We start from the raw sequence: 26,495 nt of genomic DNA, 5'->3' as shown, positions 1-26,495 counted from the left end.
CACTGTATGTAGTTACCTTCCATTAAATGCTGAAATGATAATGTATTAAGTTCCCAGAATTTGAAGGGATTAGGCAGGGACTGTCAATTCAAGCAGAGAATTTGATCTAAATTCTAAGAGATTAAAAAGTTGAAAACTGGAAAGTTAATGTTTTCATTATGATACAATTATTTGCTAACATGGAAGATGTATCATTTCCAGATTATAAAAAATTCCCCCAAATTCCATTAAGGTAGTTAGAACTAAATAGTTTTGGGACCACTTCACACAAAACAAAAAGAAATCAAAGGAAATCATGTACTGATAAACATGTTCTACATTTTTTTCTGGCAATATTTTATAGAATTTAGACCTATAAGATAAAACTTTTCAAAAAAATTTTAGAACTCTGTTAGCAAGTTTAAATATATATAAATAGGTTCTAACATAAATTACTACCTGCTTATTTAAGTTTTGTTTTGTGAACTGGTCAAAATTTTTAAAAGAGGAAAAATAAAGTGTTAATTTCTCCCATATTATAAACATGAATAGAAAAGTCATTCAGTACAATTTGTTTATGATTTAGATGATGGAAAGAATGTCAGTGATTCAATTAACAGAGGAATTTTAACAGACCATATTCAGCAGTGGTACTGTGGGCATTTCTAGGTTCAATTTTATGCAGAAACTGTTACCCACAAGTTTAGGATTTGAGTTGCTCACTAAAAGATCCTCATATCCCCCCAAAATACTTAAAACTAACCTGAGAGTCTGAAATTCCATTCTGTGAGATTGGCTTTCTCTGCCTCAATTTTCTTAACACTTTTTCTCTATTAACATAACAATGTAACTTACAAAGAATCATAGTAAATTAATTTGTGTTAAAGTGAGTGAAGTCGCTCACTTGTGTCCGACTCTTTGCAACCCCATGGACTATAGCCCACTAGGCTCCTCCGTCCATGGGATTCTCCCGGGCAAGAGTACTGGAGTGGGTTGCCATTTCCTTCTCCAGGGCATTTTCCCAACCCAGGGATCAAACCCAGGTCTCCCGAATTGCAGGCAGACGCTTTAACCTCTGAGCCACCAGGGAAGCCCTTTTATGTATTAAGACCATATAACAGACTTTGAGGTAGATGGGATTTTCTTTTTTTAACATAAAAAATGGAATGATTGTGGGCCCTACCAATAAAATCTGGACTATGTCAGATGAGGCTTAAACTGAATGTAAGAAGAACCAAGGAGACCTAGTGGGCTGAAATGATGTTGATTGCATCAGGAGAGAAAATAAACATCTTTGGAAGCTATTAAAATAATAATGTGTGGCTTGCTGGATGTATGACAATAAGGAGTGGCTGTGTGGGAGATCAGCATGAATGCCTTCCCAACCTCAAAGCACTGAAAATCTTTTTCTTAAACACTGTGCTTATCAAATACTATAGGTCAAGGACAGATTGGTTAGGAAAGCTAAGAGTCCTCCATAATATCTGTAAACTTAATATTTTGAGGTAGCGGAGATTTAAATGAGGTGGAAATTAAAAATCGTTCTTCAATTTTGAGATATTATCCAAGCCATCTGGAAATACCAGGGGAACTGGCAGAATAGTGTAGTATTAAAGGTTTCCAGCACCATTTGACCTTACACAATTTATTTATACTCTCTGAGCCTTCTTCTCTCCATCTGGAAGATGAGGATTAAAGCAGTACCCAAACAGGCATTTATTGAGATAAGATATACAGAGCCTGGTATAGAACTCAAATACTGCTAATTTATTGTTCTTGAAAACAAATGAATGTGAATATACAAACCGCTAATTCAGGGTAATCAGAACTTGACACAGACTTTGAAAAACTCATTTCGTGCTAAAAACTAAGCACTGTTAAATCATCTAATCTACAGTGAAATTCAATAGGAAGACAGTACATAGCAGGTCGTTTTCACCTCTGCCCTGGAACACAGCCATGGTGAGTGGGGGCCATAGACTCATGGGTCCTTGAGTAGAGTTCTTGATTCTCAAAGCCATATTCCCTGCAGGCTACTAGCAAGTTAGGTGAGCTCACCTGACATTTGTTTCGTCTATGTTTCCTTTAAATAAGAGGAAAGTTTTATTTGGTTTTAAAGATTGAGCCCCAGTAGAATATATGACATGCATAAGAAGTACAGTTTTAATGAATCAATAATTTTGTGTGTGTTTTATGTGTTTAATAATGGATTTCTTTATTGCCATACACCTCTAATCACTGTAATGCAGTGATGTGAACAAAAAGAATTCCTTCAGTTCTGGCCTATTTTCCCAGTGATAAATCTAGGAGATTTATCACATCTTTATTTATACTGTAATTGGTTTCACAATCTTCTACAAAGCTTAGGGTTCACAGAATCAGTCTTCCTTTGAATTACCATTGTGAGGTGGAGTGAGATATATAGGCCTCAGAGGAAATCAAGTCTTAGGAGGGTGGAGAGAACATGGACAGCTTTCATTTTAATTTTTATTCAGGTAGAAATATGTGACATTAGAATTTGCCTTGGGTTCAATTTGGGTCATCTTGTTTTTAGATAAAATAGAGCATGCTTCTGAAAGAGGACCCTAATGGGGCAGATTTCTTCACATAATTGAATCTTCAGAAACTAGATACAATTGATCTCCCTACCTCTCTACCTCCCTCACTCATTGCCTCCCTCACTCAGTTAATATTTATGTAACTACACTATGCTGGACATAACAACTAGGAATACATAAATAAAATATAGCTTCTATCCTCATGGAGTTCAGTCAATTGAGGATGACAAAAAAAAGTCTACAATTGCTATTGTTTGGTACATGCTCTGAGAAATGTGCAAAAAAAAAAAAAAAACACGAAAAAATAAAATTTCTCATTAAATTGATGCCTAGACTGAATGTTAAAGGAGTGTAGTGTGAAGGTGAAATTTTAGTAATATAGGCCTGCTTTGTCCCTTTCAGACAAATGGAAGGATTGTACTTCTGTGCCAACTATGAACTTCAGCACAGGAATGATACACTTGAGTTATCAATGTATATACGTGGGGTTGATGTATGTGTATCCCTTCTAGGCAGTGTGTTTAAGAACCTCTAAGAGACTGCAGTGAATAGTGCCACACTGGCTGACAAGTTGGACATGTACCTCATTTTGTGTTAAGCTACAATGATTGATGGAAACACTGGAGTGGAGATGAGAGGCGAGATATTAGTATTTGAGGCAGAGGTTAAGAGATGTGGGAAGGAACTAACTCGGTAGTAATGGAGGATGTGTCAATGAGTAGAAGATGCTAGAGGGGTAGGTGAGACAAGATCTTAAAGGACCTTGTATGTCTTGCTAAGGAGTCTTGGAATGTGGACACATTTTAAGTATGGGAGTGGCATAATCTGTTTTGTATTTTAGCATAGTGATCCTGGCATCATATCAGGAGGTGAATTGAAAGGACAGGCTGTGAGTCAAGACTGCTGCCACAACCCAGGTAAAGATGATCTTCTGAACTAAGGTAGCCGTGAGAACAATAAATAAGAAGGAAGCAAATAAACTTTGCAATTGAGTGTATGTAAGGAAAGTGTAGGAAATGAAGTTACCTAGGATCACTTTCAGGTTTCTAAATTAGGTGGTTGGGAAAAAGGCAATGCTATTTTACAGATGTTGTGAATAGTCAAGGGGAATCAGTTCCCAGAGCTAAGTTTAAACCTGTACATGCTAGTCATCTGATAAGACTGAGCTTCCAGGATGGATAAGCAGGATGGATGAACAGATCTGCAGCGCAGAATCAGGGCTGAGGTAAGTATTTGGGAATCCACACTTTGAATGTGAACTTTGGAGCAATGAACAAAGATGAAATCCCCTAGCAAGGAGGAGGAAAGTGCTGCTGCTGCTAAGTCGCTTCAGTCGTGTCCGACTCTGTGCGACCCCACAGACGGCAGCCCACCAGGCTCCCCCGTCCCTGGGGTTCTCCAGGCAAGAACACTGGAGTGGGTTGCCATTTCCTTCTCCAATGCATGAAAGTGGAAAGTGAAAGTGAAGTCCCTCGGTCGCGTCCGACTCCTAGCGACCCCATGGACTGCAGCCTTCCAGGCTCCTCCGTCCATAGGAGTTTCCAGACGAGTAGTGGAGTGGGTCGCCAGTGCCTTCTCCGAAGAAATGTGGTTCAAGGGTAAAAACCTGAGATAATTCATTATCATTTTTAGGGTCAAAAACTCCCCAAAAAACCAAAGTTTAAATATAACAATCAATTAACACATCCACTTCTGATCTTCCTTAGCAAAACAAACCCTTATTGAAACATCAGTAAAATAATAAAATTCCAGCTTTGAAGTCAGGAGAATGAAATACAATAGAAAATAGAAATATAAGAAAAAGAAATTCTAGGCATTTTTTAGATTACAGAATTACTCTCTATTTTCTTTTATGACCTATTGAGTATATAATATTTATTTTGAACCTGTGTTTTAGGCAGTGAATTATATTATAGATTGAGATTAATAAAATAAACATGATTGCTGCCTCTATTAATATATGTCTAGGTGGGTGCATGGTGGGGGAAGGTAGAAAAAAGATGATAAAGCCACAGTGATCATACAAATAGAATATTATAGCTGTGAAATTCTAGGGAAGGTTATCTTAAGGAGAGTTAGAACTTTTATCTGTGATTGAGGTGGGCTTTCTGCTCTCTTCCCAAGCGGGCCCTTCTTCCCTTAGAAGCAGCTTGGAACAGGGAGAGCTATCCTTAAGTTACCTACTGTACTGCTTGGGATGTTTCCATCCCACATTTACTCACACATGTTAGGAAGAAAAGCTTTTCTCATTTGCATGTTCATTGTGCCTTCTAATCATAACAATGGGTTGAAAAATGCACAAAATGTATGTATAACATATTTATTATCAATACTAGCCAAGTCACTAAAAGAAATAATTTTTTTGTGAGATCTATTTTTTTCTCAAATGCTTCTTATTATTTTATGCACTACTACTCAAGGTCTTTTCTTTGTGAAGTTATTTTATTTGGGAGGTACAATTCCCTCCCAAACTCTTCCCCAAATCTTTCTCCAAGTAAAAGTAACTGCTGCTACTGCTGCTGCTAAGTCGCTTCAGTTGTGTCCGACTCTGTGCGACCCCAGAGACGGCAGCCCACCAGGCTCCCCCGTCCCTGGGATTCTCCATGCAAGAACACTGAAGTGGGTTGCCATTTCCTTCTCCATGCATGAAAGTGAAAAGTGAAAGTGAAGTCGCTCAGTCATGTCTGACTCTTTGCGACCCCATTGACTGCAGCCTACCAGGCTCCTCTGTCCATGAGATTTTCCAGGAAAGAGTACTGGAGTGGGGTGCCATTGCCTTCTCTGAAAACTAACTGAGATGACCTTAATTGGTAATTATGGGTTTCACTGCACATGTGATATTATTAAGGTGGGACTCCCATTGCCAAAAGTGACATGTGCATAGTTAAGCTTTTACTTAAATTGTCGCTCTTCAATACAATTTCCACTGTCTTCTTGGTGCTCCTCATTCCTGGAGATTAAAGAATGCAAAATATTCTATCCATATTGTATGTTCCAATAGAATATACAATTTTCCCCTTCTCTCTACATTGTCTATGTTTTTAAATGATCTTATTCATTTTAATGTCTTGTGTAATGCATTTATTTATGTAACATACAATTTAACATTTTATGTAACTCATGTCTTCACTGCAACTTTGAGGCCTTCTATTCCAATTAAAAGATTAGCTCCGCTCCAGACTGACCATGCAACAGTTACCACTGAATTTGGGGTTACAGATATTGCTAATAAATACAAGTAACTTCTTTCTTTTTTTTTTTAAATCAAGTTACTCTATATAGATTAGTTCTTTAGACAAGATTGTTATTAATTGTAGTGGACATATTTTGGTTTTATGGGTTCATCATCACTAATTTGGATCTCAGCACAGATTTTAGTGGAGAGGATTACCTTCTACCCCTCTGCATAGTGTTAAGGGGACTGCACCTTAGGGTAATATTATAAGTGAAGTGCCTTCCTTACGGCAGAAAACAACGCAATATTGTAAAGCAATTATCCTCCAATTAAAAATAAGTTAATTTAAAAAAATGCCTTCCTAAGGCAATGGCACCCCACTCCAGTAATCCTGCCTGGAAAATCCCATGGATGGAGGAGCCTGGTAGGCTGCAGTCCATGGGGTCGCTAAGAGTCGGGCACAACTGAGCGACTTCACTTTCACTTTTCACTTTCATGCATTGGAGAAGGAAATGGCAACCCACTCCAGTGTTCTTGCCTGGAGAATCCCAAGGATGGGGGAGCTTGGTGGGCTGCCGTCTATGGGATCGCACAGAGTTGGACACAACTGAAGTGACTTAGCAGCAGCAGCAATGTACCTAAAGTCAGTTGAAATACCTTCTCCCAGGGGCTAATGCCAGCTGAAAAAGAATATGTCCCACTCATACCCTGCAATTATATTTTTTTCTTAAATTACAGTTTTATTGATACAGTACTCACTTAAAATATACCTTTAAGTGTACAATTTAGAGGTTTTAGCATATTCACATAATTTTGCAGCCATCAGCACTGACTAATTTTAGAACATTTTCATCCCTCCTAAATGAAATCCTCAAACCACCCCTTAGCAGTTCATTCTCATTCCTTTCCCCCCATCACCCTCTGACAGCTACTGATCTGTTTTCTACCTCTATATATTTGCCTAGTATGAGCATTTCCTCCTATGTGGTCTTTGGTGCTCCTTTCACCTAGCATGTTTTCAAGATTCATTTATGCTATAACATGCCATTACTTTATACTGTTCTACTGGTGAATGGTGCTCCATTGTATGGATGCACCACACTTGTTCATCCATTCATCAATTGATGGACATTTGGGTTACTTCTATGTATTGAATATTAAAGATGCTGCTGCTTTGAAAATTTCTTTATAAGTTTTAGTGTGAACATAAATTTTTATTTTTCTTGGCTATATACCTAAGAGTGGAATTGGTGGGCCATATGACAACTCGAGTTTAACTCTTGGAGAAATTGCCAGAGTTCTCCAAAGTGGCTGTACCAATTGACATACCAACCAGCAGTAGATGGAGATTCCAATTTCTCTTCAACCTTCTCAGTTCTTTCTATGCTTTTTTTAAATTAATCAATGAATCAATCAAATCATTTTATTATTGGAATATAATAGCTTTACAATGTATGTTTCTCCTATACAATGAAGTGAATTAGCTATAATATATGTATACATATATCCCCTCACTCATGAGCCTCCCTCTCATTCCACACCTCTAGGTTATCACAGAGCACAGAACTGAGCTTCCTATGCTATATAGCAACTTCTCACTAGCTAGCTATTTTACACATGATGGTGTATATAAGTCAATGCTACTCTCCCAATTCATCCCACTCTCTCCTCCTCCCTCCCCATGTCCACATGTTCATTCTGTATGTCTGTGTCTCTGTTTCTGCCCTGCAAATAGGTTCATCTGTACCATTTTTCTAGGTGTATGCGATGGAATATGACTCTGCCATAATAAGAAACAAAAATGGGTCACTTGTAGAGACGTGGTTGGACCTAGAGTCTGTCATACAAAGTGAAGTAAGTCAGAAAAAGAAAAAATAAATATTGTATATTAACAAACTCATTTATATATTATATATATATACACATACAAATATATGGAATCTAGGAAATGCTATGCTTTTGAGAATAGCTGTCCTAGTGGGTGTGAAGTGGCAACTTTTCATGGTTTTGATTTGCATTTTCTTAATGGCTATTTCAAATTCTGAAAGATGATGCTGTGAAAGTGCTGCACTCAATATGCTAGCAAATTTGGAAAACTCAGCAGTGGCCACAGGCCTGGAAAAGGTCAGTTTTTATTCCAATCTCAAAAAAAGGCAATTCCAAAGAATGCTCAAACTGCTGCACGGTTGCACTCATCTCACACACTAGTAAAGTAATGCTCAAAATTCTCCAACCCAGGCTTCAGCAATACGTGAACCGTGAACTTCCAGTTGTTCAAGCTGGTTTTAGAAAAGGCAGAGGAACCAGAGATCAAATTGCCAACATCTGCTGGATCATGGAAAAAGCAAGAGAGTTCCAGAAAAACATCTATTTCTGCTTTATTGATTATGCCAAAGCCTTTGACTGTGTAGATCACAATAAACTGTGGAAAATTCTGAAAGAGATGGGAATACCAGACCACCTGAACTGCCTCTTGAGAAATTTGTATGCAGGTCAGGAAGCAACAGTTAGAACTGGACATGGAACAACAGACTGGTTCCAAATAGGAAAAGGAGTACATCAAGGATGTATATTGTCACCCTGCTTATTTAACTTCTATGCAGAGTACATCATGAGAAACACTGGGCTGGAAGAAGCACAGGCTGGAATCAAGATTGCTGGGAGAAATATCAATAACCTCAGATATGCAGATGACAGCACCCTTATGGCAGAAAGTGAAGAGGAACTAAAGAGCCTCTTGATGAAGGTGAAAGAGGAGATTGAAAAAGTTGACTTAAAACTCAACATTCAGAAAACGAAGATCATGGCATCCGGTCCCATCACTTCATGGGAAATAGATGGGGAAACAGTGGAAACGGCGTCAGACTTTATTTTTGGAGGCTCCAAAATCACTGCAGATGGTGACTGCAGCCATGAAATTAAAAGACTCTTACTCCTTGGAAGGAAAGTTATGACCAACCTAGATAGCATATTCAAAAGCAGAGAAATTACTTTGCCAACAGAGGTCCATCTAGTCAAGGCTATGGTTTTTCCAGTGGTCATGTATGGATGTGAGAGTTGGACTGTGAAGAAAGCTGAGCACCAAAGAATTGATGCTTTTAAACTGTGGGGTTGGAGAAGACTCTTGAGAATCCCTTGGCCTGCCAGGAGATCCAACCAGTCCATTCTGAAGGAGATCAGCCCTGGGATTTCTTTGGAAAGAATGATGCTAAAGCTGAAACTCCAGTACTTTGGCCACCTCATGTGAATAGTTGACTCATTGGAAAAGACTCTGATGCTGGGAGGGATTGGGGGCAGGAAGAAAAGGGGACGGCAGAGGATGAGATGGCTGGATGGCATCACTGACTCGATGGGCGTGAGTCAGAGTGAACTCCGGGAGTTGGTGATGGACAGGGAGGTCTGGCATGCTGCGATTCATGGGGTCGCAAAGAGTCAGACACGACTGAGCAACTGAACTGAACTGAACGATGCTGAGCATCTTTTCATATACTTGTTTTCCCTTTATATATCTTTAGAGAAATGTTTATGAAAACCATTTGTCCAGTTTTTCGTTGGCTTTATTTATCTTTTAGTTGTTGAGCTGGGAGTATTCTTTATGTACCCTGGACATGACTCCTTGTCAGATACATGATTTTCTTCAATTTTCTGGGTTATCTTTTTAACTTGTTGCTGTTCTTTGAAAGTAAATAACTTCTAATAAGGCCAATTTATTTGTTTTCTTTTACTTTTGTGTGTCATATCTAAGAATCCATTGCTTAACCTAAGATTATAGAGATTTATAAACGTATTTTTCTCTTAAGAGTTTTATAATTTTCTTGCTTAAATTTAGGCCTTTGATACACTTTGAGATAATATGTGTATGGCCTATGATGTGTCCCATTTTATACTTTGTATGCACATATTACGGAGAAGGCAATGGCAACCCACTCCAATACTCTTGCCTAGAAAATCCTGTGGACGGAGGAGCCTGGTAGGCTGCAGTCCATGAGGTCACTAAGAGTCAGGCACGACTGAGCGACTTCACTTTCACTTTTCACTTTCATGCATTGGAGAAGGAAATGGCAAGTTGTCTAAACACTATTTTTTAAAAAACAAAGGGAAAAAAACCGTGATTCTTTCCCCATTAATATTCTTTGCATCACTGTCAAAAATCAATGGACTATAAATGGGAGGGTTTATTTCTAACACTTGAAACTATTTCATTGACCTGTGCTATGCTTAGTCACTCAGTCACGTGTGACTCTTTTGACCCCATGGACTGTAGCCCCCAGACTCCTCTGTCCATGGGGATTCTCCAGGCAAGAAGACTGGAGTGGATTGCCATGCTCTCCTCCAGGGAATCTTCCCAACCCAGGGATCGAATCCAGGTCTCCTGCATTACAGGCAGATTCTTTACCATGTAAGCCACCATGGAAGCCCAAGAGTACTAGAGTGGGTATCCTGTCCCATCTCCAGGGGATCTTCCTGACCCAGGAATCGAACCAGGGTCTCCTGCATTGCAGGTGGATTTTTTTACCAGCTAAGCTACCAGGGAAGCCCTCATTGACCGGTATGTCTATACATATGCCAGTAATGCACTGTCTTGATTACTGTAGCTTTGTAGCCAATTTTGAAATTGGAATATGTGAATCATCCACTTTCTTATTTTTCTGCAAGATTGTGTTGTCTATTTGAGCTCCCTTGCATTTTCATATAAGCTTTAGTATCAGCTAGACATTATCTGTTAAAAAAAAATGGCAGTAAATATTTTTAATCTGAAAGTCAATTTGGAGAGTATTGCCAGCTTAACAAAATTATACCTTTTGAGTCATAAGCATGGGATGTCTTTCAACAAACATAGGTCCTTGTTAAGACTTTTCATAATTTTTGTGGTGTTTTTAAGTATACAAATTTTTTACTTAAATTCCTAAATATTTTAATATTTTGATGCTATTGTAAATAAATTTTAAATTCATTTTTGGATAGTCGTTGCAAGTATGTAGACGTACTATTGAGTTTTTTTCCTCTGCAACTTTGCTGAACTGGTTTTTCAGTTCCAAGAGCAATTTAATGGGTTCCTTAGGATTTTCTATAAACAAAGCCATGAATTCTGCATAGAATTTTACTTCTTCCTTTCTGATCCTTATTTATTTACCTTTCTTAGTCATCAGTGGTAGAATTTTCTGTACATTGTAGGAAAAGAGTGGTGAGAATAGAAATTTTTCTCTTGTTCATGATCTTTGATGGAAACCATTCAGTCTGCTACTGATAAGTATAATGTTAACTGTATTTTGGTTTTTTGGTTTTTAGTATTATAGATGCCCTTTTTTTTAGGCTCAAATTTCCCTCTATCCCTCATAGGTTGAGAGTGTTTATCATAAAAGAATGACCAATTTTCCCAATGCTTTTTCAAAATTTATTAGATTCTGTTGTTTATGTCTTTGGTATACTGTTAACATAGTGTATTACACTGATTTACTTTTCAGATGCTAAACCAACATTACACTCATGGGACATAGTCTAATTGGTCAGAGTATATAATCATTTTTATATTTGCTGAATTTGGTTTGCTATTATTTTCTTGAGTACTTTGACATCCATGTTCAAAGGAGATGTCTCTGGTTCTGGTATTAGGTTCCCATAGAATGAGTTGGTATTTTTTTCTAATTTTGTAAAAGTTTTATGGAGGATCGGTATTATTTCTTTTTTGTTTATTTATTTGTTTTTGGCTACACCATGCAGCTTGTGGGATCTTAGTTCCCCGACCAGGGATTGAACCCAGGCCTTTGGCAATGAGAGTGCAGGATCCTAACCACTGAACCACCAGGAAATTTCCTGGTTCTTTAATTGCCCAGTAGAATTCACTAGTAACCTATTTTGGCTTGAGATTGTCTTAGTGTTTTGGTGACAAACTCAACTTTTAAAAATTAATTGGCCTATTTATTCAGATCTTCAATTAGTTCTTGAGTTAGTTTCAGTAGTTTGAGTCTTTCTCAGTATCTCGGAGGCTATCTAATATTTGGAAAACACTTTCATAGTATTTTCTTACAATAAATTTTACTAGCATATATGTCATCTTTTAATCTCCAAGTTTAGTAATTCAGTTCTTTTATTTTTCCTGCTCAGTCGAGCTAAAGATTTGAAAATTTATTAATCTATTTAAAGAATGGTTTTGGTTTTGTTGATTTTCTGTCGTTATTCTATTCTCTACTTAATTTGTTTCTTCACTAATCTTTATTATTTCCTTCCACTTTCTTTGGGTTTATTTTGTTCCTATTTTTCTAGTTCTTCAAAATAAAAGATTGTGTTAAAATTTGATACCTTTCTTTGTCTTTATACATAGACATATATATCTACAAATTTTCCTCTAGGAGTTGCTTTAGCTGAATGCCAGTACTTTGGTAAGTTCTGTTTTTTTCACTTATCAAAAGATATTTTCCAATGTGATTTCTTCTTTCACCAATTATCTATTAATATATAAGATTGTGTTGTCTAATTGGGGCTACTGAGTTTTCCTTCTGTTATTGATTTCTAATTTTATTCCATGGTGATTAGAAAACATAAATTTTATGATTAAATTTTTTACTTACTGTGGATTGCTTTATGGCCTAACATATAATGTTTTTTGGAGAATGATTCATCTTCATTTGAGAAGAGTATGTAGTCTGCCATTGCTGGATGGAGTGTTCTAGAGATTTCTATTAGATCTAATTAATTCATAATGTGGTTCAAGTTCCTATTCCTTCATTGGTTTTCTGCCTACTTGTTCTATCCATTTTTGAAAATAAGGTTTTGAAGTATTCAACTATTATTTTTGAACCATACCTTTTTCCTCCTAATATTGTCAGATTTTGCTTAAGTCTCTCTTATTAACTGCAGATACACTTATAATTGTTGGTCATCTTAGCATATAGGCTCTTAAAATCATTATAAAATGTCCTTTTTCTCTAGTAGCAGTTTGCTTTAAATTCTGTTATGTCTAATATTAGTATAGCCACTCTAGTTCTCCTTTGGTTATTGTTGCATGGCATATATTTTTTCCACCTTTTACTCAACTTACTGAATATAAAATGTGTCACTTATAGGTTGCACTTAGTTGGAATATGGTTTTTTCTTTGTATACTTTTAAAATCTCTGCCTTTTGATTAGAATGTGTTATCCATTATGTTTAATAAAATTACTAATGTAAAATTTATTGGTGCATTTTTATTATTTTTTTAAAAGTTACTTTTTTTTTTAGTGTCTGTCCTGGGAATTAAAGGTAACTATTAAAGGATTCTAGTTTGGATTAATACAAACTAAATTCTAATAGTATATAAAAACTGCTCTGCATGGCTCCTGTTTCTTGGTCCTATAATTTTCATACAAATTATGCCTTTGTATAATAGAATCTTATAAATACAATTTTAATACTATTACTCTATGCCCTGTGTCATTATGTTTTAGATCAGATAGAAGTAAAAAAGAATTAAAAACACAAATACATTTATACTATTCTTTTACTTATGTGATTACCTTTCCCAGATTCTTTATTTCACTGTGTGGATTCAAGCTACTGACTAGTGTCCTTTCATTTCAGAGCAAAGGTTTTCACTTTGTATCTTTTATGTGGTACCTATTCTAGTAATGAAATATTTTTTAAAAAAATGTTAGCCTCAGAAATTCTTAAATTTTCCTGCATTGTATAAACATAGTTTTACTAGATATAGAGATCTTCATTGATTGTATTTTTCTTATAAGACTTTTTTTTTTTTTTTTTAAGACTTTCTAGTATTTCCCTGGAGAAGGAAATGGCAACACTCAGCAGCAGCAGTATGCTCCTCCATTGCCTTTTGCGCTCTATGGTTTTTGCTGAGAAGTTAGCTGTTAATCTTACTGAGGCTCCTTGTATGTGATACATCACTTTTACCTTTCAAAATCCTCTTTCTCTTTTTCTTTTAGTAGTTGATTTTTGCTGTAGCCAGATGTGGATTTTTTTTTTTTTTTAGTTTATCTTACTTGAAGTGTTTTATATCAAATTTGGGAAGTTTGGGGCTATTATTTCTTCAAATAGGCTTCCTGCTCTTTTTTTTTTTTTTCCTCTCCTCTTCTTCTGGAATTCCTGGTATGCATATGTTGGTATGTTAGATGGTGTCACACAAGTCTTTGAAGCTCTACTAATTTTTCTTTATTCTGTTTTCTTTCTGTGCTCAGATTTGGTGATGTCCATTGACTTATTCATGTTTTTCAGTTTCTTCTGCTGATGCTAAAATCTTTTAAGTCTTTCTAGTGAATTTTTCATTTTCAGTGTTTTATTTTTTAATTTTAGAATTTCCATTAAAAATAATTTATTTCATGTTTTCCATTTGGTGAAATATCATTGTCATTCTTAACTTTAGCTGTTTATATATGATTCTGTTAATTTCTTGAACATATTTATAATAGCTTATGTAGAGTTTTTTCTCTGGTATTCAAAATTTAGACTTCCTCAAGGACAGATTTTATTGACCTTTTTTTTTTTTTATATGTATGTGCCTTACTTTCTTCTTTGTTTATTTCTTAATTTTTTATCAGGAACTGGGCTTCTAAAATAATATGGAAACTACTCTCTCCACTACGTAACTCCCCAGCACTATGGCTTGTTGTTGTTACTGCTGGTTTATTTAGTGAGTTTCAGTAAGTACCTGTAAAGTCAGATTCTTGGTTATATGTGGCCATTAAGGTCTCTGATTAGGAAGCTCTATGGTTAGCTATTTATCAGACAAATTCACTTAGATCTCGAGTCAGTATGCCTGTCACTATTTGCCAATGAGCTCTGTGTGTGTGTGATCACACATTCAGTGTGCCAGCAGTTCAAAATTACGCCTTACCTTTACTCTCTGCATATGCAGAGCTCAAGGTCAACAAAAGCTAATATGTTAGGATCTTAATTGGTCTTTCCTGGGTACATGCTCCACTGTGCACACATGTGGAGTGCATCCCCAGGGAGATGTTAGAGATTTTCAAAGTCGCTTATAGGCATCTCATTCCTTAGATTTCTTTCTTTTCTTTTTTTTTGTATTTTGGCCAATCTCTCTCTCTTTTTTTTCTTTAAGACTATCTGTTCATTATAAATGGGTGTAAGTCAGGTATAGCCCATGGATGAGATACCTATGCAAGCTATGGGAAGGGAGAAAGAATCTTCCATGCCTTTTGCAGGAACTTTGCTCTCTCCACATCTCCAAGTATTCCAATATGGACATCCTTTCAACCCAGTCCTTTGGGGTTTTTTGGAGCCTTCATTATAAAGACGTTGATTAAATCAATGGCCATTGTCAGTGGACCTCAAGCACCAGCCCCACTCCCCTCTACAGAGTTTGGGAATTAGGGACTGGAAATTCCAACCTTCTCATCACCTTGTTGCTTCTCCTGGTGATAATGCACATTCTAGATGCTTTCCAAGGGTTATCTCATTAACATAACAAAAGACACTTTGAAGGCCCTCCTCACTCCCTGAAACTGGGATGAAGACCAGTTATATACATTTCTTTGTGTGTGTGTGTGTGTATGGTTTTTTGTTGGTTCTAAATTTTTATTGGAGTACAGCTACTTTACAATGTATTAGTTTTTACTGTCCAGCAAACCAAACCAGCTCTGTTGTTTAGTCACTAAGTCATGTTGGCTCTTTCAACCCCATGGACCGCAGCATGCCAGGTTTCCCTGTTCTACACCATCTCCTGAAATTTGCTTAAACTCATCTCCATGGAGCCAGTGATAGCATCCAACCATCTCATCATCTGTTGCCCTGTTCTCCTCCTGCCTTCCCATCTTTCCCAGTGTCAGGCTCTTTTCCAGTGAGTTGGCTCTTCACATCAGGAGCTTCAGCTTCAGCACCAGTCCTGCCAATGAATATGCAGGGTTGATTGCCTTTTTGATTGACTGGTTTGATCTCCTTGCTGACCAAGGGACTCTCAAAAATCTTCTCCAGCACCACAGTTCAAAACATCAATTCTTCAGTGCTCAGCCTTCTTTATGGTCCAACTCTCACATCCATACATCTGTACATGACTACTGGAAAAACCATAGCTTTGACTATACAGACCTTTGGAGGCAAAGTAATGTCTCTGCTTTTTAATATGCTCTCTAGTTTTGTCACAACTTCTCTTTCAAGGAACAAGTGTCTTATTTTCATGGCTGAAGTCACTGTCCACAGTAATTTTGGAGCACAAGAAAATAAAATCTGTTACTATTTCTGCATTTTCCCCATCTATCTGCCATGAAGTGATGAGACTGGATGCCATGATTTTGGTTTTCAGAGTGTTAAGTTTTAAGCCAGCGTTTTCACTCTGCCTTTTTCCATTTTATCAAGAGGCCCTTTGCTGCTGCTGATTCTGCTAAGTCACTTCAGTCGTGTCTGACTCTGTGCAGTCCCATAGACGGCAGCCCACTAGGCTCCTCTGTCCCTGGAATTCTCCAGGCAAGAATACTGGAGTGGGTTGCTATTTCCTTCTCCAATGCATGAAAGTGAAAAGTGAAAGTGAAGAAGTTGCTCAGTCATGTCCGACTCTTAGCAACCCCATGGACTGCAGCCTACCAGGCTCCTCCGTCCATGGGATTTTCCAGGCAAGAGTACTGGAGTGGGTTGCCATTGCCTTCTCCAAGAGGCCCTCTAGTTCCTCTGTACTTTCTGCTAATAGAGTGGTATCATCAGCATATCTGAGGTTGTTGATGTTTCTCCTGGCATATCTTGATTCCAGCTTGTGGATTTCCAGCCTGGCTTTTTTCATGATGTACTCTGCATATAAGTTAAAAAAAAGCAGGGTGACAATATACAGCCTTGACATACTCCTTTCCCAATTTTGAACCAATCCATTAGCCATGTTCAGTTCTAAATGTTGCTTCTTTCTCCTGCATACAGGTTTCTCAGGAAAGAAGTGAGGTCTGGTATTTCCATCTCTAAGGATTTTCCAGTTTGTTGTGATCACACAGTTTGTTGTGAGCCACCAGGGCTTCCCTTGTTGCACAGCTGATAAAGAATCTGCCTGCAATGTGGGAGACCTGGGTTCAATCCCTGGGTTGTGAAGATCCCTTGGAGAAGGGAACAGTTACCCACTCCAGTATTCTGGTCTGGAGAATTCCATGGACTATACAGTCCATGGGGTTACCAAGAGGTGAACACAACTGAAGGACTTCCACTTTCACTACTTTCATACAGTAAAAGGCTTTCAAATAGTCAATGAAGCAGAAGCAGACTTTTTTTTTTTTTAATTTCTTGCTTTTTCTATGATCCAGCAGATGTTAGCAAATTGATCTCTGGTTCCTCTGCCTTTTCTAAATCCAACTCGTATAGCTGGAAATTCTAGGTTCAAGTACTATTGAAGCCAACTTGAAGGATTTTGAACATTACCATGCTCTTTGGCCATTACTCAGTTTCCCAAATTTGCTGACATATTGAGTGCAGCACTTGAACAGCATTATCTTCTAGGATTTAAAATAGCTGAGCTGTAATTCCAGCACCTCCACTAGCTTTGTTTGTAGTGATGCTTTCTAAGGCCCACTTGACTTCACATTCCATGATGTCTGGCTCTAGGTCAGTGATCACACCATCGTGATTATCTGGGTCGTGAAGATCTCTTTTGTAAAGTTCTTCTGGGTATTCCTGCCATCTCTTCTTAATGTCTTCTGCTTCTGTTAGGTTCTTGCTGTTTCTTTCCTTTATTGTGCTCATCTTTGCAAGAAATGTTCCCTTGGTATCTCCACTTTTCTTGAAGAGATTTCTGGTCTTTCTCATTCTTTTGTTTTCCTCTATTTCTGTGCATTGTTCACTTAAGAAGGCTTTCTTCTGTCTCCTTGCTGTTCTCTGGAACTCTGCATTCAGTTGGGTACATCTTTCCCTTTCCCCTTTGCCTTTTGCTTCTCTTCTTTTCTCAGATATTCGTAACGTCTCCTCAGACAACTACTTTTCCTTCTTGCATTTCTTTTTATTTGGGGTGATTTTGGTTACCACCTCCTGTACAATGTTATGAACCTCTGCCATAGTTCTTCAGGCACTCTATCAGATCTAATCCTTTGAATTTATTTGTCTTCCCCACTGTATAATCATAGGGCATTTGATTTAGGTCATACCTGAATGGCCTAGTGTTTTTCCCTACTTTCTCCAACATAAGTCTAAATTTTGCAATAAGGATGTCTTTTTTGGACATCTTTTCCATTTAGGTCACCACAGAGCATTGAGTAGAGTTTCCTTTGCTATACAGTAGGTTCTCATGAGTTCTCTCTTTTATTCACAGTATAAAGAGCATATATATGCCAATCCCAATCCCCCAATTCACCCCACCCCCTTCTTCCCTCTTGGTATCCATACATTTGTTCTCTATGTGTCTGTTTTGTTCTGTTATTTGTTTGTTTCTGCTTTGGAAATAAGATCATCTATACCAATTTCTTGCTCCTTGGAAGAATAACTATCACAAACCTAGACAGCATATTAAAAAGCAGAGACATTACTTTGCCGACAGATGTCCGTATAGTCAAAGCTACAGTTTTTCCACTAGTCATGAATGGATATTTAGATGTGAGAATTGGGCCATAACAAAGGCTGAGCACCTAAGAACTGATACTTTTGAACTGCGGTTGGAGAAGACTCTTGAGAGTCCCTTGCAATTGTTGGTTGTTTATCTTATATATAGTAGTATGGGTTAGTTCATCCCAAGCTCTTGATTATCCACCCCCTCAATGTTTCCCTTTTGGCAGCCATAAGTTTGTTTTTTAAGTCTGTGAGTCTGTTTCTGTTTTGTAAATAAGTTCACTTGTATCATATCATTTTTAGACTCCACATGTAACCAGTATCATATGATACTTGTCCTGGCTATTTGTAAATGATGCTGCACTGAACATTGGGATGCATATCTTTTCAAATTATGTCTTTTTCTCCAGATATATGCTCAGGAGTGAAACTGCTGGACCATATGGTAGTTCTATTTTTAGTTTAAGGAACCTCCATACTGTTCTCCATGGAGAAGGCAACGGCAACCCACTCCAGTACTCTTGCCTGGAAAATCCCATGGACGGAGGAGCCTGGTAGGCTGCAGTCCATGGGGTCGCTAACAGTCAGATACGACTGAGTGACTTCACTTTCACTTTTTACTTTCATGCATTGCAGAAGAAAATGGCAATCCACTCCAGTGTTCTTGCCTGGAGAATCCCAGGGATCGGGGAGCATGGTGGACTACCATCTGTGGGGTCACACAGAGTCGGACACGACTGAAGCAACTTAGCAGCAGCAGCTGCATACTGTTCTCCATAGTGGTTGTACCAATTTATACTCCCACTGACAGTATAGGAAGTTTCCCTTTTCTCCACACCCTCTCCAGAATTTATTGTTTGTAGACTTTTTGATGATAGCCTTTCTTACTGGTGTGAAGTGATACCTTGTTATAGTTTTGATTTTCTTTTCTCTGATATTTAGTGATGCTGAGCATCTTTTCAGGCCATCTTTATGTCTTCTTTGGAGAAATGTCTGTTTAGATCTGCTCATTTTTTGATTTTTGTTTTGTTTTGTTTTTGTGTTGGACACAGAGCTGCTTGAGATGTTTGTATATTTTAGAGATTAATCCTTTGTTGGTCACATTGTTTGCAAATATTTTCTCCCATTCTGTGGGTTGTCTTTTTGTATATGGTTTCATTGCTGTGCTAAAGCTTTTAAATTTAATTAGGTCTCATTTGTTTATTTTTTGTTTTTGTTTTCTTAAGGAGGTAGATCCAAAAGGATATTGTTGCAATTTATGTCAAAGAGTACTCTGCTTATGTTGTCCCCTAAGAGTTTTATAGTGTTCAGTTTTACATTTAGGTCTTTAATCCTTTTTGAATTTATTTTTGTATATGGGATTTAGAAAAGGTTCTAATTTTATTCTTTTACATGTAGCTGTCCAGTTTTCCCTACACCACTAATTGACAAGACTGTCTTTTCACCACTGTATATTCTTGCCTCATTTGTCATAGAGTAATTGCCCATAGGTATATGGGTTTATCTCTGGGCTTTCTATCTTGTCCATTTATCTATATTTCTGTTTTTGTATACCATTACCACAGTGTCTTGATGACAGTAGCTTTATAGTATAGTTTGAAGTCAAGGAGCCTGATTCCTCCAGCTCTCTTGCCCAAACTGGTATTACAATCTCAGGCAGCTACAACATGAAACAGTTGTTACTGCTTGTTTTTCAGTGCTCTTCTGGGAATAGGGTTTTCCCCACTGAGTCAGGTCAAAGATAAACCCTCTGAATTTGAATTTTCAAAGAGCTTCCAGAAAGGTCAAAATATTGATAGCTATTTGGGGATTGAGAAATTCCATAGCCATTCTGTTTTCTTTGGGAGCTGCTAGGCTGCTATTTTTCACAGCAACCTTGGTTTCAAGGTTTTCAAGGCTACTACAGAGTTATGAAGAAGAGAATGTGAACAGAACAAATTAAAGCACCACAGACCTTGCTGTTCTTACCATCTCAGACATTTTTCTTAGGTAAATGCTCCTCAGATTAATCCTTTGTTTAATTTCCAGAGCTCTGGAAAAATGGACTTTGACCAATTTTGCCATGTTTTCATTGTTTTAAAGGAGGATCTGGTTTTTGGAGGTTTACCATTATAGAAATGCTCTGTTCCCCATGACTACTACTGCTAAGAAATGAAGAATTGATAGTCCATCCTCTGCAAAAATAACAGAATATTGAACTCTGTTTATCCTCACTCTGGGTCTTTTTATTTCTAGAAGGATCTGTTTCTTCTTTCCTCTCTCCTCCAACCCATTTTATTAAGATAAAAATTGTATATATTCAAGGCATATAATGTGATGATTAAATATGCATTTTCACAGTGAAGTGATTACTACAGTCAAACTTATTTATATCTTCTCCTCATCTAGTTACCCTTTTAATTGTTGTAATAAAAGCACCTGAAATCTACTCTCTTAGCATATTTCCAGTATTCAGTACAATATTATTAACTATAGTCATCATATTATACATCAAATCTCTAGACTTATTCATTTTGTATAATTGCTACTTTGTACCCTTTGACCATCTCTGTGTTTCCCCCACCTCCCAGCTTCTGGTAACCATCATTCTATTCTCTACTTATATATTTAACAATTTTACATTTCATATGTAAGTGAGGTCATGAGGTTTTTTTCTTGTCTAACTTTTTACAAAATTTTAAAATATGTACAAAAGAAGCTACCTTTGTCATGTTTGCTTTTTCCTTTAACATTTCTAACAGTGATTATTTAGAAAGTCTACTTTGAAAATTATTACAAAATTTAAACCTTTGTAATATAGTAAAATAAGTATTTACTGATAGAGAATTTTAGTCCCCTCTGGGGAAATTCTCTCATTCTCATTTATAATAACATAAGACATTAAATTATAAGCAAATATTATTCATTATTATGACCAATAAAATTAAGAAACAATATAGATTTTAAAATTGGATAGATGATTGTCATAAATAAAAACATCCTTTTGTTTTGTGATATATTCCCTTAGCAGTGAATTCATCTTTTCTGATCATTAGAATATAATTTAGTAAGCTAAGCTTATATATTTTATTTTTCTGGATACATTTTCAGCTTTGTTTACTTGATGTAATAACAAGCTAAGTAAAGAATTCAAAAACTTCATAATGAATACTAAGAATATTATGAAGTGCCCAACAGTTTAATTTCTCATTGTTTTTTTGACTATAGTTATCAATGTCATGGCATAAACCTTTAATTCACATAGCAAGACATTTTTAAGTTGATTTAAAGTTTTTGTCAGATTCTGCCTGATGTTATTTATTCCTGACAATGAAAGCAGTCAAGATATAATGTAAAATCAGTCCAAGGAGTTAGGAACACTTAAGTTCATATCTGATCTTTATGGTGATAAGTTAGTAATAGATTATTTGTAGAAGCACCTAGATTTTTAACTTTTTTTGAATTCTGTGCCCCTGTCTATAACCTGCATCCACACAGGTGGATGAGATGTATAACAACTTAATATGCAGTTGCTCGAAATAAATTTTCCTTCCTTGATTAGGGTATATACATTTTAGGAAAGATAAATACAAAAGAGGAAAGCTGATTATTTTGATAGACCATCTTTTGGGTGAAAGTGAAATTTGTAATAAATTATATTTAAACATGTATGTTGGAATGAATTATATCCAAAGATTACTGGTCCCCAATTCCCTTTAAGTCAACTCAACCATTTATTTGTTTATATGTTTATTCAACAACAAATATTTACTGACTTGCCACTAAGGGCCAGAAATTGATGATACAGCAGTGTAGAAAATGACTGGTTGTCACCCTCATGAAGCTGTATTCTAGTGGGAACATCTGAAAAAACAAGGAGATCTCCCCCAAATTACTAAGAGCAAATAATGATAGATTATTTTAAGCACATAGGAAAACATATAGAATGATGGCAAATAACCTCGAGAGGGTGTTTCAGGGACATAGAGGGGCTCCCTGTGAAAGTGACATCAGAATTAAGACCTGAAAAAAGGGAAGTAAGAGGCATTGTTGTTGCTCAGAACTGTTGTTCAGTCACTAAGTCATGTCTTACTCTGCGACCCCATGGACTGCAGCACGCCAGGCTTCTCTATCATCTCCCTGAGTTTGCTCAAACTCATCTCCATTGTGTCAGTGATGACATGCAACCATCTCATCCTCTGTCACGCCCTTCTCCTCCTAGCCTCAATCTTTCCCAGAATCAGGGTCTTTTCCAGTGAGTCAACTCTTCACATCAGGTAGTCAAATACTGGAGCTTCCGCTTCAGCATCAGTCCTTCCTATGAATATTCAGGGTTGATTTCCTTTAGGATGGACTGGTTTTATCTCCTTGCTGTCCAAGGGACTCTCAAGAGTCTTCTCCTATTCAAAATTGGGGAAACACTTTCTAGGCATAGGGAAAGAAGAGTGCAAAGTCTCAAAAGTGGGAGATAATCCTGGATTATTCAAGAAACAGAAAGGAGGCCAGAAGCACTGGTGCTTACAAAAACCATCGGGTGAGTGACCTAAAAGAAATTGATACTGGGTAGAAACCAGATTAGGCAGGGTCTTGTAACCAAAGCAGTTTGGATTTTGTCCTAAGTGCAGTGGGAAAGCAGTTGTGTGACTGGGTCTGATATGTTCTGTAAAGAGGATTCTGGCTGCTCTGTTGAGAACAGATTGCAAAAGGCCGAATATGCATGTGCAGGGACATACCCACACATTCTATATGCTATGCCTCAAGAGGACTGTGAGAAATAGAAAAAGGGTGTTTGGACAGGTTCCTGTTATGTGGTGGCAGATAAGCTTGTGACCTAATATGAGCCCCCCAGGGGTCTTTTTATCACCAGATGGTGGAGAGACCACCTTTCCTCTCTGTGCTGCCTGCTTGGTCTCTGCACAGCAGCTGCCCAGAGCCTCTAACAGCATATGGGGCTACACAAAGGGCCCTGGAGAGCAATGCCAGTTTGCCATACTCTAGGTAAGCTTTCTTGATCTGATCATTTTAATACACAAAATACAGTTTCATATTCAGAATGTGAGATAGTCCACACTTAAGAATATCATTGTGTGAAGCATCCAGTATTTAGAGACAATACATTTTCACTACCATGAATGTTTTAATATATTTTGTGTAAATATTGTCTCTTGCTAGCTCATTTTTTTTTCATTTATATTTGTTATATTCCATTAGTGTCAGGTTTCCTGTGTATACGGGTGTTGTCCATGAAGGATTATAACCCCTTGATAACTGATCACTAAAATTGGAATCAGTTGATCCTTAATAATCTTTTCCTCCCTGCAGCATTCACTCATTAATACACTGTGAGGTTTCACAGCTAGAGTTTCATTGTCACATTATGCTTCTTCAGAAATTGTAGCAAATTAGAAGGCAAAAAGTGGGATGATTTTAGCCTTTAAGATGCAAAGTATTAACATGTTGAATTATTGTGAGTGAAGGACAACTATAGTACAATACTTAGTGTGAGCCTTCTGTTTTGCATTTATCATCTTGAAAGACAGCAATAGAAAATAACAAGGACAACATTAAGAAAGTCAATGGGAAAAAATTACAATCAATTATAGAAAAGGTTACTTTTTATTATATGAATTTAAACTGTATGGAGAAGTTCTTGGACTTTATGTTTTGTTGCAAAGAGAGGATAGACTTGCTGATCCTGCCAAAATCTACTCCTTTATTTAACAGTTGCAAATACAGCCCTTGATATTCTGCTAGAGATTTGACAGTTATGGTTTTGCCAAGGTTGTTTGGGAACATTTGATGTCTTTCCCATATGTTGTTACAAGGCAACCCTAGAACACATCATATAAGAGCCAGGCTGGAAATGAGGTTCTTAGCAAAATCTGTTTGTTTTTATTTAAATGTTTAAAATACATAATGATTATTAATGTCCATTCCCTTTCCTGATCTGAGAATGATGGAAGGAGTGGTGCAAATTTAAGAGGCCAGGGTAACATCTGCAGACCAACTTAGAATCTAACTTTGCTTCTAGAAACAAGAAAACTAACAATAATCACTAAAAGAGAGCACTTTTAAGAGGTCTAACATTAAATTGCTTCAGTTAATTTCCTGGAGGGTTTTTAGACCTTACTGTTGATTCACTACAAAGCTGTCATAATGTAGCGTAGCTAACTCCAGAGGTCTGAACAGGGTAAGAGAATCTGTCTTCTTGTCTTGTAGATGATCTTTTCTGATCAGGGTGAAGTTGTTGGTGTTAGAGTGAGTGATTGCTCATAATCCCTTGTGCTTTGTCTGGGTTTGCTTACGGAAGCTTTTATTGTTATTAATATTTAACATTGACTGAAGGCCAACAGTGCTCTAGGTGGTGAATACAACATTGAGCTAGTTCTGATCTTTGTCCAACTGGATAATTTCCAATTATACAACCAGGAAAGAGAACTTGCTCTATATAAATATTGGGATAAATAAGACAATGTGAGGGAAAAAACAGTCGTTTATATTCATCAGCCTATGACAAATCCCGATGAGCTCTCATTATATCTTAAAAAATAGTTAATTTTCTAAGAAAAAGATGTAATATTTTCTAACTGTGGTTGGTCTTCTCAGCTGTTTGCATTTAAACATTTATTTTGGCATTACTAAGAATAATGTATTCTGAAGGTCATGTAATGAAATTACCATGTAACAAAATTTGATAAATTACTTGAATTTAATTTATATAAATGATCTTAGTTTTGTGGATAACCATTCAGAAATGACCATTATATTCTCCAAATTTTTTGTTATTAACATTATATTAATCAAATATATCAGACTATCTTATCAAAAACAAAAACTAATGCAAGCAAAAAATGCTATTTTTTTCCCTAAGATTCTTCGTAGAGGCAGAAATTATTTTGCAGCCAAGACCTTAGGGTATATATATTGGTTCATCTATTTGCCCTCTGTGTTCGAAAAAGGGTTGATTTACATCCTGTCTTTTTCCAATTTGTTCCTCTAATTGATACAGCACTAGATGAGAATAATCCATTAATAGCCATGAGTGTTGTTTCAAAGGAAGTGGATGCAGAACTCATTAAACTAACAAACAGAATGTGATACATTTTATTTATTTATAGTTATCCTGAAAGAAGTAAGTTGAAGGTGTCACTATAATATAATCTTTTGTAGTATTAGGCTCCTGAGGCTTTGTGAATATCTCTGACGTGTTTTTGCATTTTAGGATTTTGCTGGCAAACACCTAGAAATCCCTTAGTGTCACATCTAAAACCATATGTTTCCAATGTCTCTTTACTTGTGTGTGTGTTTTTTTTTTTGGGGGGGGGGCATACTTTTAAGAGCACTTGTCTTATGGTTTCTTAGTTATGAGCCTTTAAGGAAAGAGGCTCTACCTTTCTCATCTGGTTCTCTTTGTATCTGGAGCATATTGGGCACAAAAATATTTTTTTAACTTAGTTGATTTTTCAGTTTGAATTTTATACTATTTGTTAGAAGAGCTCAGTGTTAGAAAATCTAACATCCAGCATCAAAATTAGTTGGGATCAAAAGTGATAAAGGATAGCATATGCAAGAAAATTAGAAAGTAATTTTGTCTCAACTTATTTAAAAATTGTGTACAAAACACTCTCTGGTGAATTATGTAACCCCATGAAGTAAACCTTTATCATTATACCAGTGATCATTTTTCTCAGTTAAAAAGTCACATGAAAAAAATTCAACATGCTTGCTAAATAGAACACTAAAGAACAAAAGGTTAAAAATACAAATACTGTGCAAATTCCTTACCCGTAGAAAACTTCAATTTATCACTGAATTTCTGTTCTTCTAATCGACACATATCTAAATTTTATTTTTTATATAAGAGGTCGTATTATGCATACAGTTTTGATATATCTTTCTTAGCATATTATTTTTTCATGATATTAAATACTCTTTGTGGTGTATTTTTATGTCTTAAAGTTTATGCATAATTTTATTAAAACAAATTTCTTTTATTTGGTATTTATATATTTTTGGAAGTGTCCTGTGTCAAAAACTATTTAATGATGAACATCTTTGTAACTAAATCTTTGTACATACCCTTCACTAGCAAAATATTTAAATATGCTCAAACACATGTTTGTCACAATCGTGGTGATTCATAAAATTGTTGAAATATGCATTTAAAGTAATGATTGCATTTTTGACTTTAGGGATGACAATTTATAATTATAAATGAGAGAAGTATTTACTTTAAATATAACCTTGGACTGACAAATTTAATTTTGTAAGTTAATTTTCCCACCACAACATCTTGGTTGCCAACTTTAATTTCAAATTTCTAGAATGCACATGTGATCACTCT

The 26,495-nt window shown here is 36.5% G+C and overlaps 1 long non-coding RNA gene across 8 annotated transcripts in view; it reads left to right on the top strand.

Annotated features, from left to right (window-relative positions):
- Nucleotides 1–26,495, top strand: part of LOC147369848 (uncharacterized) — a 157,157-nt gene that overhangs the window by 9,330 nt on the left and 121,332 nt on the right. The gene's annotated exons all lie outside the window — the stretch shown is intronic.

Source organism: Bos grunniens, chromosome 7, assembly GCF_055505025.1.
Source record: "Bos grunniens cultivar Pamir isolate PY7600 chromosome 7, Bosgru_T2T1.0, whole genome shotgun sequence".
In the NCBI taxonomy this organism is placed as follows: domain Eukaryota; kingdom Metazoa; phylum Chordata; class Mammalia; order Artiodactyla; family Bovidae; genus Bos; species Bos grunniens.
Note: the sequence above shows the minus strand (reverse complement) of the source record. Positions and strands in the feature narration are given on the sequence as shown.